The sequence below is a fragment of the Macaca thibetana genome, chromosome 13, assembly GCF_024542745.1.
Source record: "Macaca thibetana thibetana isolate TM-01 chromosome 13, ASM2454274v1, whole genome shotgun sequence".
Taxonomy (NCBI): Eukaryota; Metazoa; Chordata; class Mammalia; order Primates; family Cercopithecidae; genus Macaca; species Macaca thibetana.
Window position 1 is genome coordinate 16,506,788 of NC_065590.1, and position 15,540 is coordinate 16,522,327.

The 15,540-nt window shown below is 47.1% G+C and overlaps 1 pseudogene; it reads right to left on the reverse strand.

Annotated features, from left to right (window-relative positions):
* Positions 1 to 10,183: 10,183 nt before the first annotated feature.
* LOC126933411 (centromere protein N-like) lies at positions 10,184 to 12,234 on the reverse strand (annotated as a pseudogene).
* Between the last annotated feature and the right edge of the window lie 3,306 nt (positions 12,235 to 15,540).

Here is a 15,540-nt window from a genome sequence, read left to right on the forward strand (position 1 = left end):
ATTTCCCCTGCATTCCTAAAGGATATTTGTACTAGATATAGAATTAGGGGTTGACAGGTCTTTTCTTTCATTACTTGAAAAAAATCTGTCACCTCCTCTGCTCTGTTTTTTCTGATGAGAAACACATTGTCATTTGAATTGTTTTCCTCTTATAGGTAAAATGTCATTTCATTGTTTTCAAGATTTCTTCCTTTAGTTTCAGAATTGTGATTATAATATGTCTTAGCACGGATTCTTTTGAGTTCGGGGTTTGGAATTTGCTCAGCTACTCGAATCTAGCTCTTTGCCAAATTTGTCATTTTTCAACCATTGTTTCTTTGAATACTTTTTAAGCCCCATACTCTTTCTCCTCTTTTTCTTGGTCTTTGATCATGCAAATGGTAGACCTTTTAAAAGTAGTCCCATGGATCCCCAAAGCTCTTTCCCCATGCCTTAGCATATATTCTTTTTCTGACTCAGATTGGGTACCTTCTGTTTTTCTATATTCAAGTCCATTAATTCTTTTCTCTATCCTCTTCTTTCTGCTCTTCAGCCATATTGCTAAAATATTTATTTTGTTTATTGTATCTTTTCAATTCTAAAATTTCTATGTGGTTCTTTTCAATATCTTTTTTGCTGAGATGTTTTTATTCTTTCGTTTGTTTCCAGCATTTTCATAACTGCTCACTGAAGCTTTTCTATTTTAGCGAGTGTTCTCTGACATTGTGTTGGCAGAGGGGAAAAGGGCATTGCCTTCTTAGTGCCAGATGGGAGTGGAAGTCCAGGTTACCCACGTGGCACCATTGACACCTATACCGGGAAGGGGTTCCTTGCTACTGTTAGGTGGAGGTCAGAGTCTAAGATTTCCATGTAGCTTTCACCAACACTACTGAGGGGGAAGGGCATGCTTCATTAATGCCAGGCATGAATGAAATTCCTGGATCTCATTTGACTTTGTCCAACACCATTCTGGCTGGCATGGGATGAGTAGGGTGCTTTGTTGCAGCCAGGAGAGGGTGCAAGTCTAGATTCTCTACTCAGCCTTTGCTAACAAGTGTGGGGCTGGAGTCACATTTTTTTCACGGTGTTTGACTGGAGTGCTTATTTTATAGACAAAAGTTTTCTGCGTTGTTAGGCTGACCTTTTTCTGGTCCTTTGGCTAGGGAGAGCAAGTTTTCTTGGGCCTTTTTTTTTTTTGTCTGTGCCTGTTGGTATTTCTAGGTTGTTGGTTTCTCTGGCACCCAGTTTGAGACATAAGAAGCCGAAAAGAGGCCAGGCACAATGGCTCACACCTGTAATCCCAGCACTTTGGGAGACCAAGGTGGGCTGATCACTTGAGGTCGGGAGTTCAAGACCAGCCTGGCCAACATGGTGAAACCCCATCTTTACTATAGACGCAAAAATTAGCCAGGCATGGTGGCAGGCACCTGTAATCTCAGCTACTTGAGAGGCTGAGGCAGGAGAATCACTTGAATTCAGGAGGCAGAGATTGGAGTGAGCCGAGATCACACCACTGCTGCACTCTAACCTGGGCGATGGAGTGAGTGAGACTCTGTCTAAAAAAAAGGAGCCAATCAGAGAGCTTATGACCATGTCATTCATTTCTTATGTCCTGGGATCCTTATTCAGTTTGTCATCTTCTTTCTGTATTTTAAAGTCTTTCATGCCTCATATATAATGTCCTGTGTTTTCACAGCACTTAGAAGGAGGAATAGAGAGAAATTTATCTACTCCATCTTGTCCATAACCAGAGGTTCAAGATGTAGCTCAGAGGCTACATCCACTGAGACTGGCTCTGTACAGTTTTATTTTGCCATTAAATTTTGAGTGTCTAGAGGCCACTACTGTTAGCAAACTTTCTTCAACAGAGGGAGTGTTTATCCTGAAAGCTGCATTTATATAAAAAATAAGGTACCAACAAATCAGGAAGAAAAATGCAAACTGAGAGTATATGAGAACTTCACGTACACCTCTTTTCTCTTTTATTTGTTCACTTTTATACCCAAAAGTTATGAGAATAGAGAATAACATTAGTAACGTTCTGACAATCCTTGAAATTGTAAGAGAATATAAGACATCCCTCTCTCTTTTAAGAAAGCATGGAATACTGATCAGCAAAAAAAGGAATGACTTGGGTGGATCTCAAGGGAATTATTCTGAGTGAAAAAATCTCTGAGGGTTATATGCTGCATGATTCCATTTATATAGCATCATTGAAGTGACACATTTATGGAGATGGAGAACAGATGTGTAGTTGCCAGTTTAGGGAAGAGGGTAGGGAGAGGGATGGCTGTGGCTATGAAAGAAATAGCGTGAGGATTCCTTGTGCTATGTTATCTGTGGTAGTGTTCATACAAATCTACACATAATAAAACCGTATAGACACACACACACACACACACACTGGAGTGCATGTAAAAGTGGTGAAATATCAATAGATAAAAGGATTGTATCAATGTCAATTTTGTAGTTGAGGCCAGACACTACCCAGAGACTTCAGTGACCCTCCCCTGCTGGTGATATTGTCCTATAGTCCTGCAAGTTTTCACCACTGGGGAAACTGGGCGAAGGGTGTATGGGAGTCTCTCTAATATTTCTTATAACTGTATGTGTCAGTCTACAATGAATTCAAAAGAAAAAAGTTTTAAAAAACAAAGCAAAGCATTTTGCTGTTTTGTACTTTCTTCCTCTGCAGACTGCCCCTACTCACTTCCCTGGTGCAAACAAAGAGGAATTGGACAGTCTAATGTGGCTTCTGCTTAATCGTCTCTTGTGTGAACAGAGAACCTGTTTTTCCCAATTGTATAAGAGTCAGTTGCTCTTTTCTCCATGAGCTGTTGTTTGGGCTTTGAGTGAGTAAGGGGCGATTTGGTCCTCTTCTGGAGTTACAAGAGGGAGACTCTGACTTACGCAGGCACAATTGCTTTCCACTACTGTCCTTAATGGCCTTCTGAATAATCCAGGTGATTTTCTCTGCACAGTCCTGAGGCTACATCCACTGAGACTGGCTCTAGATTTAGCAAAGACGCTAAATGCCAGACACTCCCCAGAGAACTCTGTGTCCTCTCCCCTATTGATGGAGAGCAGAAGAGAGATGAGGCTTTCATGGAGGCTGACATTGCATGCAGACTTTGGCCTCAAGTCGTTGTCACGTGCCAAGGACAGAAGAAATACTGTGAACTAGAAACCTTTTGTGAGTATAAGGAGGAGAGAAAATTAAGCCAGAGTTGCAAGATGCTTTATGTTGTTTCAAGTATGTTCCCTTCTCTAAAGGTAAACTACAGGAACCACCTGCTGGGGCAGGTAGGTGAGATTGCTGCATTAGTGAACTGTAGCATCTGACTTTCATAGAGAATGGTTTTCATAGTAGAAATTTAGGTGCAAAAAATGAATGCAGTTATGGGAACTTTGCGATGAGATGCAAAATATCTGGGTAGAAAGCAGATAAATTACCCTCATTATGTGTTTTAGTGTAAAGCGGAGATGATTACTAGGTAAAATGCACAGAATTTCTCAATTTTCATTGACTGTATGAAATGTCTCACACTCAAATGTCAGCAAGGGCCACACAAAAGTGTAAATATAAGGAGTTAGTGGATAAATAATAGTAGAAAGTATGGGGCATTTTCAGTAAACTGGAGATCTTGGATTCAATATGAATGTTTTCAAATTCAGATTTTTAAACATTGTGATGGCTGGATAATCACGTCTGACCACAAATGGTCAGCAGCTGCTTCAGTATAAGTTGTGCTTGGCTTTTCTACATGATGAACCCAGAAATTAAGCTTTTCTGTATATAACAAAGGCACAAATATCAATGGCTTAAACAAGATTAGGTCACCTGCTTCTCGTTAGGATGTAGAAAGACATGAATGCTTTCCTCCCATGGTGATAAGAATGAACCATATAAAAATCATATGTTCATGGGGCTTTCAATGATTGGAAGACGTCAGGAAGCTCTGATGAACTGAGTTGCAGAGGGCGCACCCTGTGTAGGTGAGCAGAGACCCTGGAGCTCTCTGGGGCAAGTGCCTGAATGAGTTCAGGTGGGAAAAGTAGCAGCTGCCTCCAGGCAGGAGGCTTTGCAGGGTTAAGGAGCATCCTGCGTCAGGGGCAACATGTGGGTCTGGAGGAATTCCAAATGCAAAAATTCATCTCTCAGCCCAGCAACTCTTTTCCTTCCGTGGAATTTTGCTGGGAAAGTGGCATTGGAGAAGGGGTTGGTAGCAGGGAGAATACAGGCAGCCTTATACATCTCTGTGAGGCTTGGGTTCTGGAGCCCAGCAGAAGGTGAACCTGAAGGTGAATCCAAACTGTCTGAAACAACAGCCATTCCCCAGCTTCCGAACACAAAGGAAAGGTAAGAGTCCTTTAGTTACAGCAATGCACGAGGCTGGGGTTGGGCTACCAGCGTTTCTCACATTAGATGTAAAGTGGTATGATATGAATTCAAGGTAGAGATTGCCGGACTGGATAAAAAAGCAAGATCCAACCATATAGCATTTACAAAGACACACTTTAAATATGACACAGATACACTGAAAGTAAATGGATGGAAAAGGAAAAACATGGTAATGTCCAGACTCAATGTGAGAGGGAACTTACACAGAGGTGTGGCTGATTTTGGTACTGGGGGCTGTGACTCATTGGCATTGGGAGACATGGGCCGTTGGCACTGGGAGGTATGGCCCATTGGTACTGGAAGGCATGCACCATTAGGACTGGGAGGTATTGAGCATTGGGACTGGGAGGTATGGCTCAATGGCACTGAGAAGCATGGACCATTGCTGGGAACCATGGCTCACTGCACTGGGAGACATGGATCATTGGCTGGGAGGTGCAGCTCGTTGCCCTGGGAGGTGTGGATGTGTGGATCACTGCACTGTGTGGGCGGGGTGGGTGGTTGCAGCTTATTGCCTGGGAGGTGTGGATCACTGCACCGGGAGGTGTGGACCATTGCACTAGGAAGCATGGACCATTACACTGGGAGGTGCAGCTCATTGCCCTGGGAGGTATGGACCACCGCACTGGGAGGTATGGGCCACTGCACTGGGAGGTGCAGCTCATTGCCCTGGCAGGTGTGGACCACTGCACTGGGAGGTATGGACCACCGCACTGGGAGGTGTGGACCACTGCACTGGGAGGTATGCACCACCGCACTGGGAGGTGTGGACCATTGCCCTGGGAGGTGTGGACCATTGCCCTGGGAGGTATGGACCACTGCACTGGGAGGTATGGACCACTGCACTGGGAGGTATGGACCACTGCACTGGGACGTATGGGCCACCGCACTGGAAGGTGTGGACCATTGCCCTGGGAGGTATGAACCACTGCACTGGGAGGTATGGACCACCGCACTGGGAGGTGTGGACCATTGCCCTGGGAGGTATGAACCACTGCACTGGGAGGTATGGACCACCGCACTGGGAGGTATGGGCCACTGCACTGGGAGGTATGGACCACTGCACTGGGACGTATGGGCCACCGCACTGGAAGGTGTGGACCATTGCCCTGGGAGGTATGGACCACCGCACTGGAAGGTGTGGACCATTGCCCTGGGAGGTATGGACCACCGCACTGGGAGGTGTGGACCATTGCCCTGGGAGGTGTGGACCATTGCCCTGGGAGGTATGAACCACCGCACTGGGAGGTATGGACCACTGCACTGGGAGGTATGGACCACCGCACTGGGAGGTGTGCACCATTGCCCTGGGAGGTGTGGACCATTGCCCTGGGAGGTATGAACCACTGCACTGGGAGGTATGGACCATTGCCCTGGGAGGTATGGACCACCGCACTGGGAGGTGTGGACCATTGCCCTGGGAGGTGTGGACCATTGCCCTGGGAGGTATGAACCACTGCACTGGGAGGTATGGGCCACTGCACTGGGAGGTATGGACCACTGCACTGGGATGTATGGGCCACCGCACTGGGAGGTGTGCACCATTGCCCTGGGAGGTGTGGACCATTGCCCTGGGAGGTATGAACCACTGCACTGGGAGGTATGGACCATTGCCCTGGGAGGTATGGACCACCGCACTGGGAGGTGTGGACCATTGCCCTGGGAGGTGTGGACCATTGCCCTGGGAGGTATGAACCACTGCACTGGGAGGTATGGGCCACTGCACTGGGAGGTATGGACCACTGCACTGGGATGTATGGGCCACCGCACTGGAAGGTGTGGACCATTGCTCTGGGAGGTATGAACCACTGCACTGGGAGGTATGGACCACCGCACTGGGAGGTGTGGACCATTGCCCTGGGAGGTATGAACCACTGCACTGGGAGGTATGGACCACCGCGCTGGGAGGTATGGACCACTGCACTGGGACGTATGGGCCACCGCACTGGAAGGTGTGGACCATTGCCCTGGGAGGTACAGCTTATTGCCCTGGGAGGCATGGATGCTTGAACTGGGATGCATGGACCATTGCACTGGGAGGTGTGGGCTACGGGGGCCATGTGGCATTTGAGTTATGGCAGAAGGAGTCTGGGGAAGAGAATTCTGGGCTCACAGAGTCTTCTGTTCTTTCTTGCTTTCTCCTCTGGAAATGGCTGCCTGTGCTTCCCCAAAGGGAGCTGAGGAATGCCTGCAGCAGGCAGGCTGTGTGGGGACCTCTAGACCACAAATGCCTGTCTCTTTCTGTGAACGCTTAGGCCTGGCGGGGTGTTCTAGCCAGCGGAGAGAACATGGCTGTGGTCTTTACCAGCCCTCCATTCCTCTTTCCCTCATAGATCTGTGAGAGAAAAGGAAAACGGATGTGTTCCTTCGTTTTAGATGGAAGGGCTTTTGAGGACTGGAGAATACCCAGGGAGAAAGGGGTGATCAAAATATACCATTGTTCCGGGATGTAATTATAAAAAACTTGGGCACTGAATATGAATTCGGGAATCCTTGGTCCCCGTGCCAATGCAGCCAAATGCCTGCATAATGTGGGAGCAACTCCTGGGGTTGGTGGGAGGCCTGGCTGATGCATGATAGGTCTGAAAACCGCCCAGGCTTTGCCAGGTGTATGTCAGGCACTGATGGCCGAGATGGGGCCGGCCTAGGCTGGCTTAGCGCGCCCTCTAGTGGCAGAAGGTCTAAAGAGCAAAATGCGAGCGTCCTTGCCACAGGGCAGAAATGATGCTGAACATGCACGCCACAGAAATGATGCTGGACATACATGCTTAAGGGACTTGTACTTAAGAATTATTGTAATTAGTCCGTTCTCACACTGCTCTAAGGACACACCTGAGACTGGGTAATTTATAAAGGAGTTTTAATAGACTGACAGTTCCACATGGCTGGGGAGCCCTTACCATCACGGCTGAAGGCGAAGAAGCAAAGGCACGTCTTACATGGTGCGTGCAGGCGAACTGCCCTTTATATAATCATCAGATCTCGTGAGACTTATTCACTTTCACGAGAAAAGCGTGGGAAAACCCGCCCCCATGGTTCAATTTCCTCCCACCGGTCCCTCCCATGACATGGGATTGTGGGAGCTACAATTCAAGAGGAGACTTGGGTGGGGATTCAGCAAAACCATATCAGTCACCATCTTAAATTGTTAATACATTGGAATTTATTTATGTCTGTGGTAAAAAAGGCCAGTCGCTTAGCTATTTCATGGGGGTTTTGAGGAATTACCACCATAACTTATGGGAGAGTGTTTTGGTAAATGGTTACATAAGTATGAGGAGTTTTAATGTTTTCATTAGAAATAATGGGTGGAATTTATAGGACAATTTATTAAGAAGCTTAAATGTATGTATGATCATTGATTAATCTAGGGCCATTTCTCACTTAGAGAAGTTGCTAAGCATTTTTGATTGCTGTCTATAGAGATTGAGTCTGTGATAAGGCTTCCTCCTTGGTGGGCCTTTTGGTGATAGGATGGTCAAGGGAGGAAGGGCTTTGCTCCTGCAGCTCCTAATTCTGAATTACATTTATCGGGCCATGCAGTCTGGTTAGTGCCTGAGTTTATGTATGGGAAATGAATTCCATTTCTACATGCTGGGTTCTTATCAGAGCAGATAAAAGAACCCACGCTATGCACAAAAATAAATATCACCCATATGAACAAGGCACTGTCTTCAATATGGCAGGAAGGGGGCGGCTGTAGACGGGCAACTGGAGAGGGGAGTGTGTTCAGATGAGGCAGGCTGGTGCAGACATCTGGGGTCGACCACAGCGGATACTAAAATTCAGTGGGGGCTGTGGTGAGGAGGATGGAGGGGATGTGGGAGGTGAGTGGGAGCTGAGGGAAGAGGAGTGGCTCAGAGTGCAGCGGGGAGTCTGCAAGAGGACCAGAGAGGGAGGAAGCCTCTCCTTGGGAAGAATTGGGGCAGGTCAGGAGAGGTTCCAGGCAGAGGCAGAGGTGGCTGGGCTGGGGTGGGGAAAGCTGCCCTTATCCTCCTTGTGACTCTCACGGTCCTTGCACTGCTTTTCTGCTTCCAGATGAGATGGAGTAGCAGGGATGGTGTTTATTCTTCCACCTGATATAATTAACACAGGACAAAATAGATGAGGAAAAAACAACAAAGCGAAACAGTTGCCATCAGACAGTGCAGAGCTGTGGTCCCTCAGAGGGAGAGACAGAGAAGAGGAGCACTAGGATTTCCCCAGACAGTGTGGCCTGGACGCCTTCCAAGCTGTGGCCATGGATGTGGCTGCTGACATGGTGGGGTCCCTTCTGGGAAAGCACTGTATCAGTGAACAGCGACGTCCTTTTCTGATTGTTCTAGTACCACACATTGTTTTCTCCCACTGTCCAACAAAGGAGGCAAGAATGCAGCGTGCCGCGTTCCTCTTACAGCAGCGCTCGGGTGGCACACCTGAACCTCACTTTGGTTTCTCATGTGTTGGCTGAGTCAGCGAGTGTGCTGTGCTGTACCTCTGCCATTTGTAGCTCCTCAAATCTTTTCAGCACCCTCTTCACAGTTTGATGGTTCCCCACGGTGTACATCCTGCCTTCTGATGACTCTCCAAATATTCCATTTCACAGCCGTCCTTGCTTTTGAGGTGCAAACATGTGATTTAGATCCAGTGATCATAGGCACCTACTGAAGGCTTTGATCCCAAAGATTTCCTACAGCTGGGGCAGATTGCGGTGGAGGGGCAGGGGCAGGGCTGACAGCTGTGGCAGTGACGTCCTGATTCAGCAGCCTCCAGATGGGGCTGGAGCGGCTGCCCCTCACTGCATTAGTTCTATGGTGTGGCACTGAGGGTCTCTTTCTCCAGCATTTGATTTGGTATTTTTTTTTTAAATCAGCTTTTCGTTATCTCTATTCACAAGTCATTATGATATTACTATTTATCAGTTTAATGTAACACATATGATAAAAAGTATCATATTAACAATGAGAACATTATTGGCTGGGCACAGTGGCTCATGCCTGTAATCCCAGCACTTTGGGAGGCTGAGGCGGGCGGATCACCTGAGGTCAGGAATTCGAGACCAGCCTGACCATCATGGAGAAACCCAGTCTCTACTAAAAATACAAAATTAGCCAGGCGTGGTGGTGCATGCCTGTAATCCCAGCTACTAGGGAGGGTGAGGCAGGAGAATTGCTTGAACCCAGGAGGCGGAGGTTGCGGTGAGCCAAGATCACACCATTGCACTCCAGCCTGGGCAACAAGATTGAAACTCTGTCTCAAAAAAAAAAAAATTATTTTATATAACTGATTTGCTGAATATACAGCCTTTTGCAACAATAACTTAGTGGACCCAACTCTACCCTCTGAACGGACCAATTTTATGATTCTCCTAAAAAGTTCTGAGTTGGATATAGTTTCTTGTTGCTTCTTTCTGTGATCTGAGACTTAAGAATGAATCCCTGGGAACCAGCAATTGGAACCAGACCTCCCCAGGATCAAAGAGGACAGGAGTGGGAGAAAGGACACGGGACACGACTCCCACCATCTGCGCCGTATGCTTGACCTCAGAGCATCCAGGCACTCAAAGTCACGTGTGCAGCCGTGTCTATATCCTGCATCTCAAGTGCCTGCAACTGTGACAATTAGCAGGATATGGGAGAGAGGAGGCATGTCGTGGAGGAATGAGTCAGTCCCCAAAATTACATGAACATTTCTGAAATTTCAATACCAAGGGTTAACTTCTAAAACACAAGTGTATAAACAGAAGCCATATAGCTAGCCATGAACTGAAATGCATGTACAATACAGTGAAGGAGCTCCTGTGCATACAAAACCACACACATCTCATTCATCTCTCATTTTCACATAATTCGTTGTCTTGCTGGGTACGCAAGTGAGTGGTGGAGAAAGTGGTGCATCTGCAAGGCTGGCTGAGGCGAAGGATTTTAATGCTTCCAAAAGACGTGGACTACAGAACTTTATTCCTCACTGAAGGGGATTCTCCCTTCTAAGCCAAGATGGTCCCATTTAAATCACTTTTTGAATTTCCTTTCAAGCTTTGATTGTGCAAATTCTAGTTTTTTGAGTTATTCCTTGGATTCTTCCTTTTTCTACTGTCTTCGTGAATAATTCTTGAATCCATGTTTATATCCAGCCCAAGGCTTCTTTCCTGTAGAGGTGTCATTGAGTTGTGAGTTTCAAAGATCTGATCATACTGTTTAAAAACAATAGCCTTGGGAGTCCAGATGTCAGCTTCTCAGATCCATTTTCACAGTCTGATGGTGTCTGCTAGCAATTATCACTGCCTGATCCAGAAGCAGTCAATTGCACCTCAGCTTGGAGGAAGAAGTGAAGGTACATGCAGTCTGGGAAAAAAAGAAAGAAAGAGAAAGGAAGGAGCAGGTAGGCAGGCAGGCAGGAAGGAAGGAAGGAAGGAAGGAAGGAGAGAGGTGATAGGTTTGTATGTGCTGGGTTGGATTTGTGTACTGTGTTCCCCAGGCAATTCTAATCCAGACTGCATTCCCCTCAATGTCTCTAAAGCTGTCACCTTTTAAAATGCTTGCTGTAGAATTTTCTTTTTCTTTTTTCTTTTTTTGAGATGGAGTCTCACTCTGTCGCCCAGGCTGGAATGCAGTGGCATGATTTCAACTCCCTGCAACCTCCACCCCGAGGGTTCAAGTGATTCTCCTGCCTCAGCCTCCCGAGTAGCTGGGATTACAGGTACCTGCCACCGCACTCGGCTAAGTTTTGTATTTTTTTAGTAGAGACAGGGTTTCACCATCTTGGCCAGGCTGGTCCTGAACTTGTGGCCTCGTGATCCACCTGCCCCGGCCTCCCAAAGTGTTAGGATTATAGGCATGAGCCACCGCACCTGGCCCAAAGAATTTTCTTAAATGAATTTTTAAGTTGTTCCATATCAAAAAGGTCAACATCTTCACTTGGTCCTTTACTCATCTGAAAAGCATCCCAAACTTTCTTGTGCTGATGAAATTGAGTATAAACTGTTTCAAAGGGCTGTGTCATAGGAATTTGCATGCTTCTCCTCACACAGCAGAACCAAGTGCTGAGCGAGAGAGTCCTTTCTGTGCTGGAAATTTACAGTCTGCAGTTGATTTTTAGACAAAAAATCCAAGGCTTTTAGGATTGTTGTCATTTCTATCATGGGGATTTTCTTTCTCTTTCTTTCTCTTTCTTTTCTTCCTTTCTTCCCCTTCCTTCCTTCCTTCCTTCCTTCCTTCCTTCCTTCCTTCCTTCCTTCTTTCTCTTTCTTTCTTTCTTTCTTTCTTTCTTTCTTTCTTTCTTTCTTTCTTTCTTTCTTTCTTTCTTTCTTTCTTTCTTTCTTTCTTTCTTTCTTTCTTTCTCTTTTTTTCTCTCTCTTTCTTTCCCTCCCTCCTCCCTCTCTGTCCTTCCTTCCTTCCTTCCTTCCTTCCTTCCTTCCTTCCTTCCTTCCTTCCTTCCTTCCTTCCTTTTTTCTTTCCTCCCTTCCCCTCCCCTTCCCTTCCCTCCCATCCCTTCCCCTCCCCTCCCCTCCACTCCCCTCCCCTTCCCTTCCCTTCCCTTCCGTCTTTCACAGGGTCTTGTTCTGTCACTCAGGCTGCAGCGCAGTGGTGCGCTCTCAGCTCCCTGCAACCTCAACCTTGCGGACTCAATCGATCCTCTCACCTCAGCCTTCTGAGTAGCTGGGTCTACAGCATGTGCCACCATGCCTGGCTAATTTCATTTTTTTGTAGAGATGGAGTCTCACTATGTTGCCCAGGCTGGCCTTGAACTCCTGGGCTCAAACAATCTTCCTGCCCTGGCCTCCCAAAGTGCTGGGATTATAGGAGTGAGCCATGGCACCCGGCCATGAGGACGTTTGGGATGATCCTCTTAAACTCAGCAACAGTCTCATCCATCTCTCTGTCACGGCCCACATCTTCAGCCACCTCTCTCCTCCTGTGTGCTACCTTTGTCCTATAATAAATTGTTTACTCCTTAAACCTGGTAGAGGGGATTCTGTAGTCTATAACCCCCACCAATGCATTTCTATCTAGCTGTTAGGAAAACCTTGACCGGGCACAGTAGCTCACACCTGTAATTCCAGCACTTTGGGAAGCCGAGGCAGGCAGATCACTTGAGGCCAGGAGTTTGAGACCAGCCTAACCAACATGGTGAAACCTTGTCTCTACTAAAAATACAAAAAAATTTAGTCGGCTGTGGTGGCGTGTGTCTGTAAGCCCAGCTACTTGGTAGGCTGAGGCAGGAGAATTGCTTGAACCTGGGAGGTGGAAGTTGTAGTGAACTGAGATCACATCATTGCACTCCAGCCTGGGTGACAGAGTGAGACTCTGTCTCAAAAAAAAAAAAAAAAAAAAGAAAAGAAGGGAAAGCTCCCAACTAATCACTCAACACCTGCTCATAACAGGAGACACAGGGGAGGTGGTCCACGGTGGGCAAGTCAGCCGTTCAGCAGCAACATGAAGAAGCCAATTCCTTCCACCTTCTACTCATTGTTCTGTGGCTTCTTCCCCTTTGCAGTCTGGAGCTGCATTCCGTTTCTAGTCTTCCAGCATCACTACTTTTCCCTGTGGTGTTCAACAGGCCGTACAGGGCAGCTCTGATGTTGGCCAAGAATGGAACTGATGTGGTCAGGAGACACAAATCCATTCAGAGGAGGAAGCTTCTCCTTGGAAACAGAATCTCCCTTTTTATATCCCTGAAAAACAGCCAGGAGAGCAGGAAGCCAAAGGCTTTCTCCTTTTCTGTGGCATGCCAGCGCCCGCTTTGGCTATGAACAGCAGGTCTCTCTCCCTTCACCACTGCGTTTGGATGAGACTCAGAGGCTGCTTTTGCTGTCATCTATTTGGCTTACTCGGTAAGTTTCTGTGATTTGAGGCTTGTCACCACTTGTAAAGTTTTTGCTTGATCGTGTATTGTTTGTCCAGCTTTGGTTAAGGCCGCTTAAAACCCCGACTGTTGGAGACTTTGTGTGCAGGTTTCCCATTTCATCATCATCGTGTTTTGTTGCAAAGTCAGGTTTGCATCTTGGAGAGCTTTCTGGTCCCCCTTCCTGAGTTTTGTGCCCAGTTCTGTCGATGGTTCCATCATAAATCTTGTGGATGGAATCTTCTAGTTGCTTCTGGACTTTTCTGTTCTTTTGCTTTGCCTGCGCAGGGAGAGAGGGAGAAGTCCAACATTAAATGAGCCCTGTTTTTACTCAATGTCTCTTTCTCCCTGACCACTCTATGTCAAATGTAATCATAACTCCTCCTTCCTGACCAGCACTTCTAGTCCTCTTTATCCTATTTTTCCTTTCGCCATAGCACTTGTCACCCTTTCCTATGCCATCTCTGCCTCAAGCTCTGGAATATAAAGTCCTCAATGGGAAATACCTTTATATCTTTTGTTCACTGAGGTATTCTAATTGCTCAGAATGGTACCTGACACATATTAGGTGCCCAATAAATACTTTGTGAATAAATGAGTGAATAAATACCCAGGATTTTTAACAAAAGCCACCAAAGAAAAACTGCTTAACTTATTCAGGAAGTGGAAATCTTGGGTGGGATTAATTACTTATGAGACGTGAGAGAAGTGCAGGTGATAGTTTGTGTGTGTGTTCATTGTGCATTTTTATTGATATAAGACAGAAGCACTGGGAAGTGCACATGTCATGAGGATGCAGGTCCTTTGCTCGCTTGTTTATTTCAGGGGTGGTTAGGCATTGTCACCCTGGGTGGAGGGGTCAGCGATGAGCCCTCTGAGGCCATCCTGTGACATCCCGGGGGCACCTCCTAGTGTTTGTCATTCCCGACACCCCAGCGCCAGTGTCCCTGGCCTTGGAGACCTCAAGCTCTGCTGGTTTCCCCACCTCCCTAGCTGTCCCTTTCTAGTCTTTTCCCACTTCCTGACCAGACACTGAACGTCCTTGGGGCTGGTCTACTTCATTTCTTGCTATATTCTCTCTCTCGCTCTTTTTTTTTTTTTTTTAACGGAGTCTCCCTCTGTCACGCAGGCTGGAGTGCAGTGGCCTAATCTCGGCTCACTGCAACCTCCGCCTCCTAGGGTCAAGTGAGTCTCCTGGCTCGGCCTCCCAAGTAATTGGGATTACGGGTACGAGCCACCATGCCCAGCTAATTTTTGTATTTTTTAGTATAGACGGGGTTTCACCATATTGGCCAGGGTGGTCTTAAACTCCTGACCTCAAGTGATCCTCCCGCCTCAGTCTCCCAAAGTGTTGGGATTATAGACGTGAGCCACCCGTGCCTGACCGCTATATTCTCTTTCGATTCAATGTCATTCTTCCCTGTGCCTCTGCTTACCATGGGGCACTCACTTGCAGAGGATGCCTGATTCCACGCCCTGGCTCCCTCCTTGGTGGTCTCATGCATCTCAAACTCAATATGCCCAACGCTGTGCTCAGACCTTCCAGCTCAAATGCGCCCTGTCTCAGACATGCTGCAACCATCCTCCTGGGATTTGACACCTCCCCACCGTGTCCCCTCACATCCAGTCTCTCAGCATGTTCCCTTGATCCTAACTTCTAAAGAGTCCTTGAAACTGCTCACTTCTATCTCCCATGTGCCCACCAGACCCAGCCCCCACCACTTTTCGCTGAGGTAACCTCAGTAGAATTTACTCTGGTCTCCCTTCATTCTCTCACGCACACGACAAACCATTCTCTACCCCAAGGCTGGTGTGGTTTTTGAAAAGCTCAGATTTGATTGTGTCTTTAATGAGTTCCCATTGCTCTGAGGTCAGTGTGGCATCTTTCATGGAGAAGGTCATGGCCAGCCCCCTTCCCCTTCTCTTCCTATCTTCCGGCCACCATGACCTACTGTCCAGTGGTTATGAGCTGAGTCCCTTATACCCAAGGCTTTTCCAGATGCTTTTTCTCTGCTGGAACACTCTTCTTGCCTTGCATCGCTAGCAAAGATCCGCATGTTCATCAAGAACCTCTTAAATGTGACCTCTCCAGGGAAGCCTCCTCCACTCCCATTGCCATTGCCCTGGCTCAGTCAGACCTCTCTGTGTCCTCCTTGTTGGTGCTCTCTCCTCTTGTCATTGAATCGCTCCATGTTTAATGTCTGTATCCTCCACTTGACTGTGTGCTCTACAAGGGCAGGGTCTAGGCTGGCTTGGATGTTATGCTGCTGAATCTACAGGGCGAAGCATAGGAGGTGCTCAATAAACTCTGAATAGATTCTGAATAGATGTTTCAC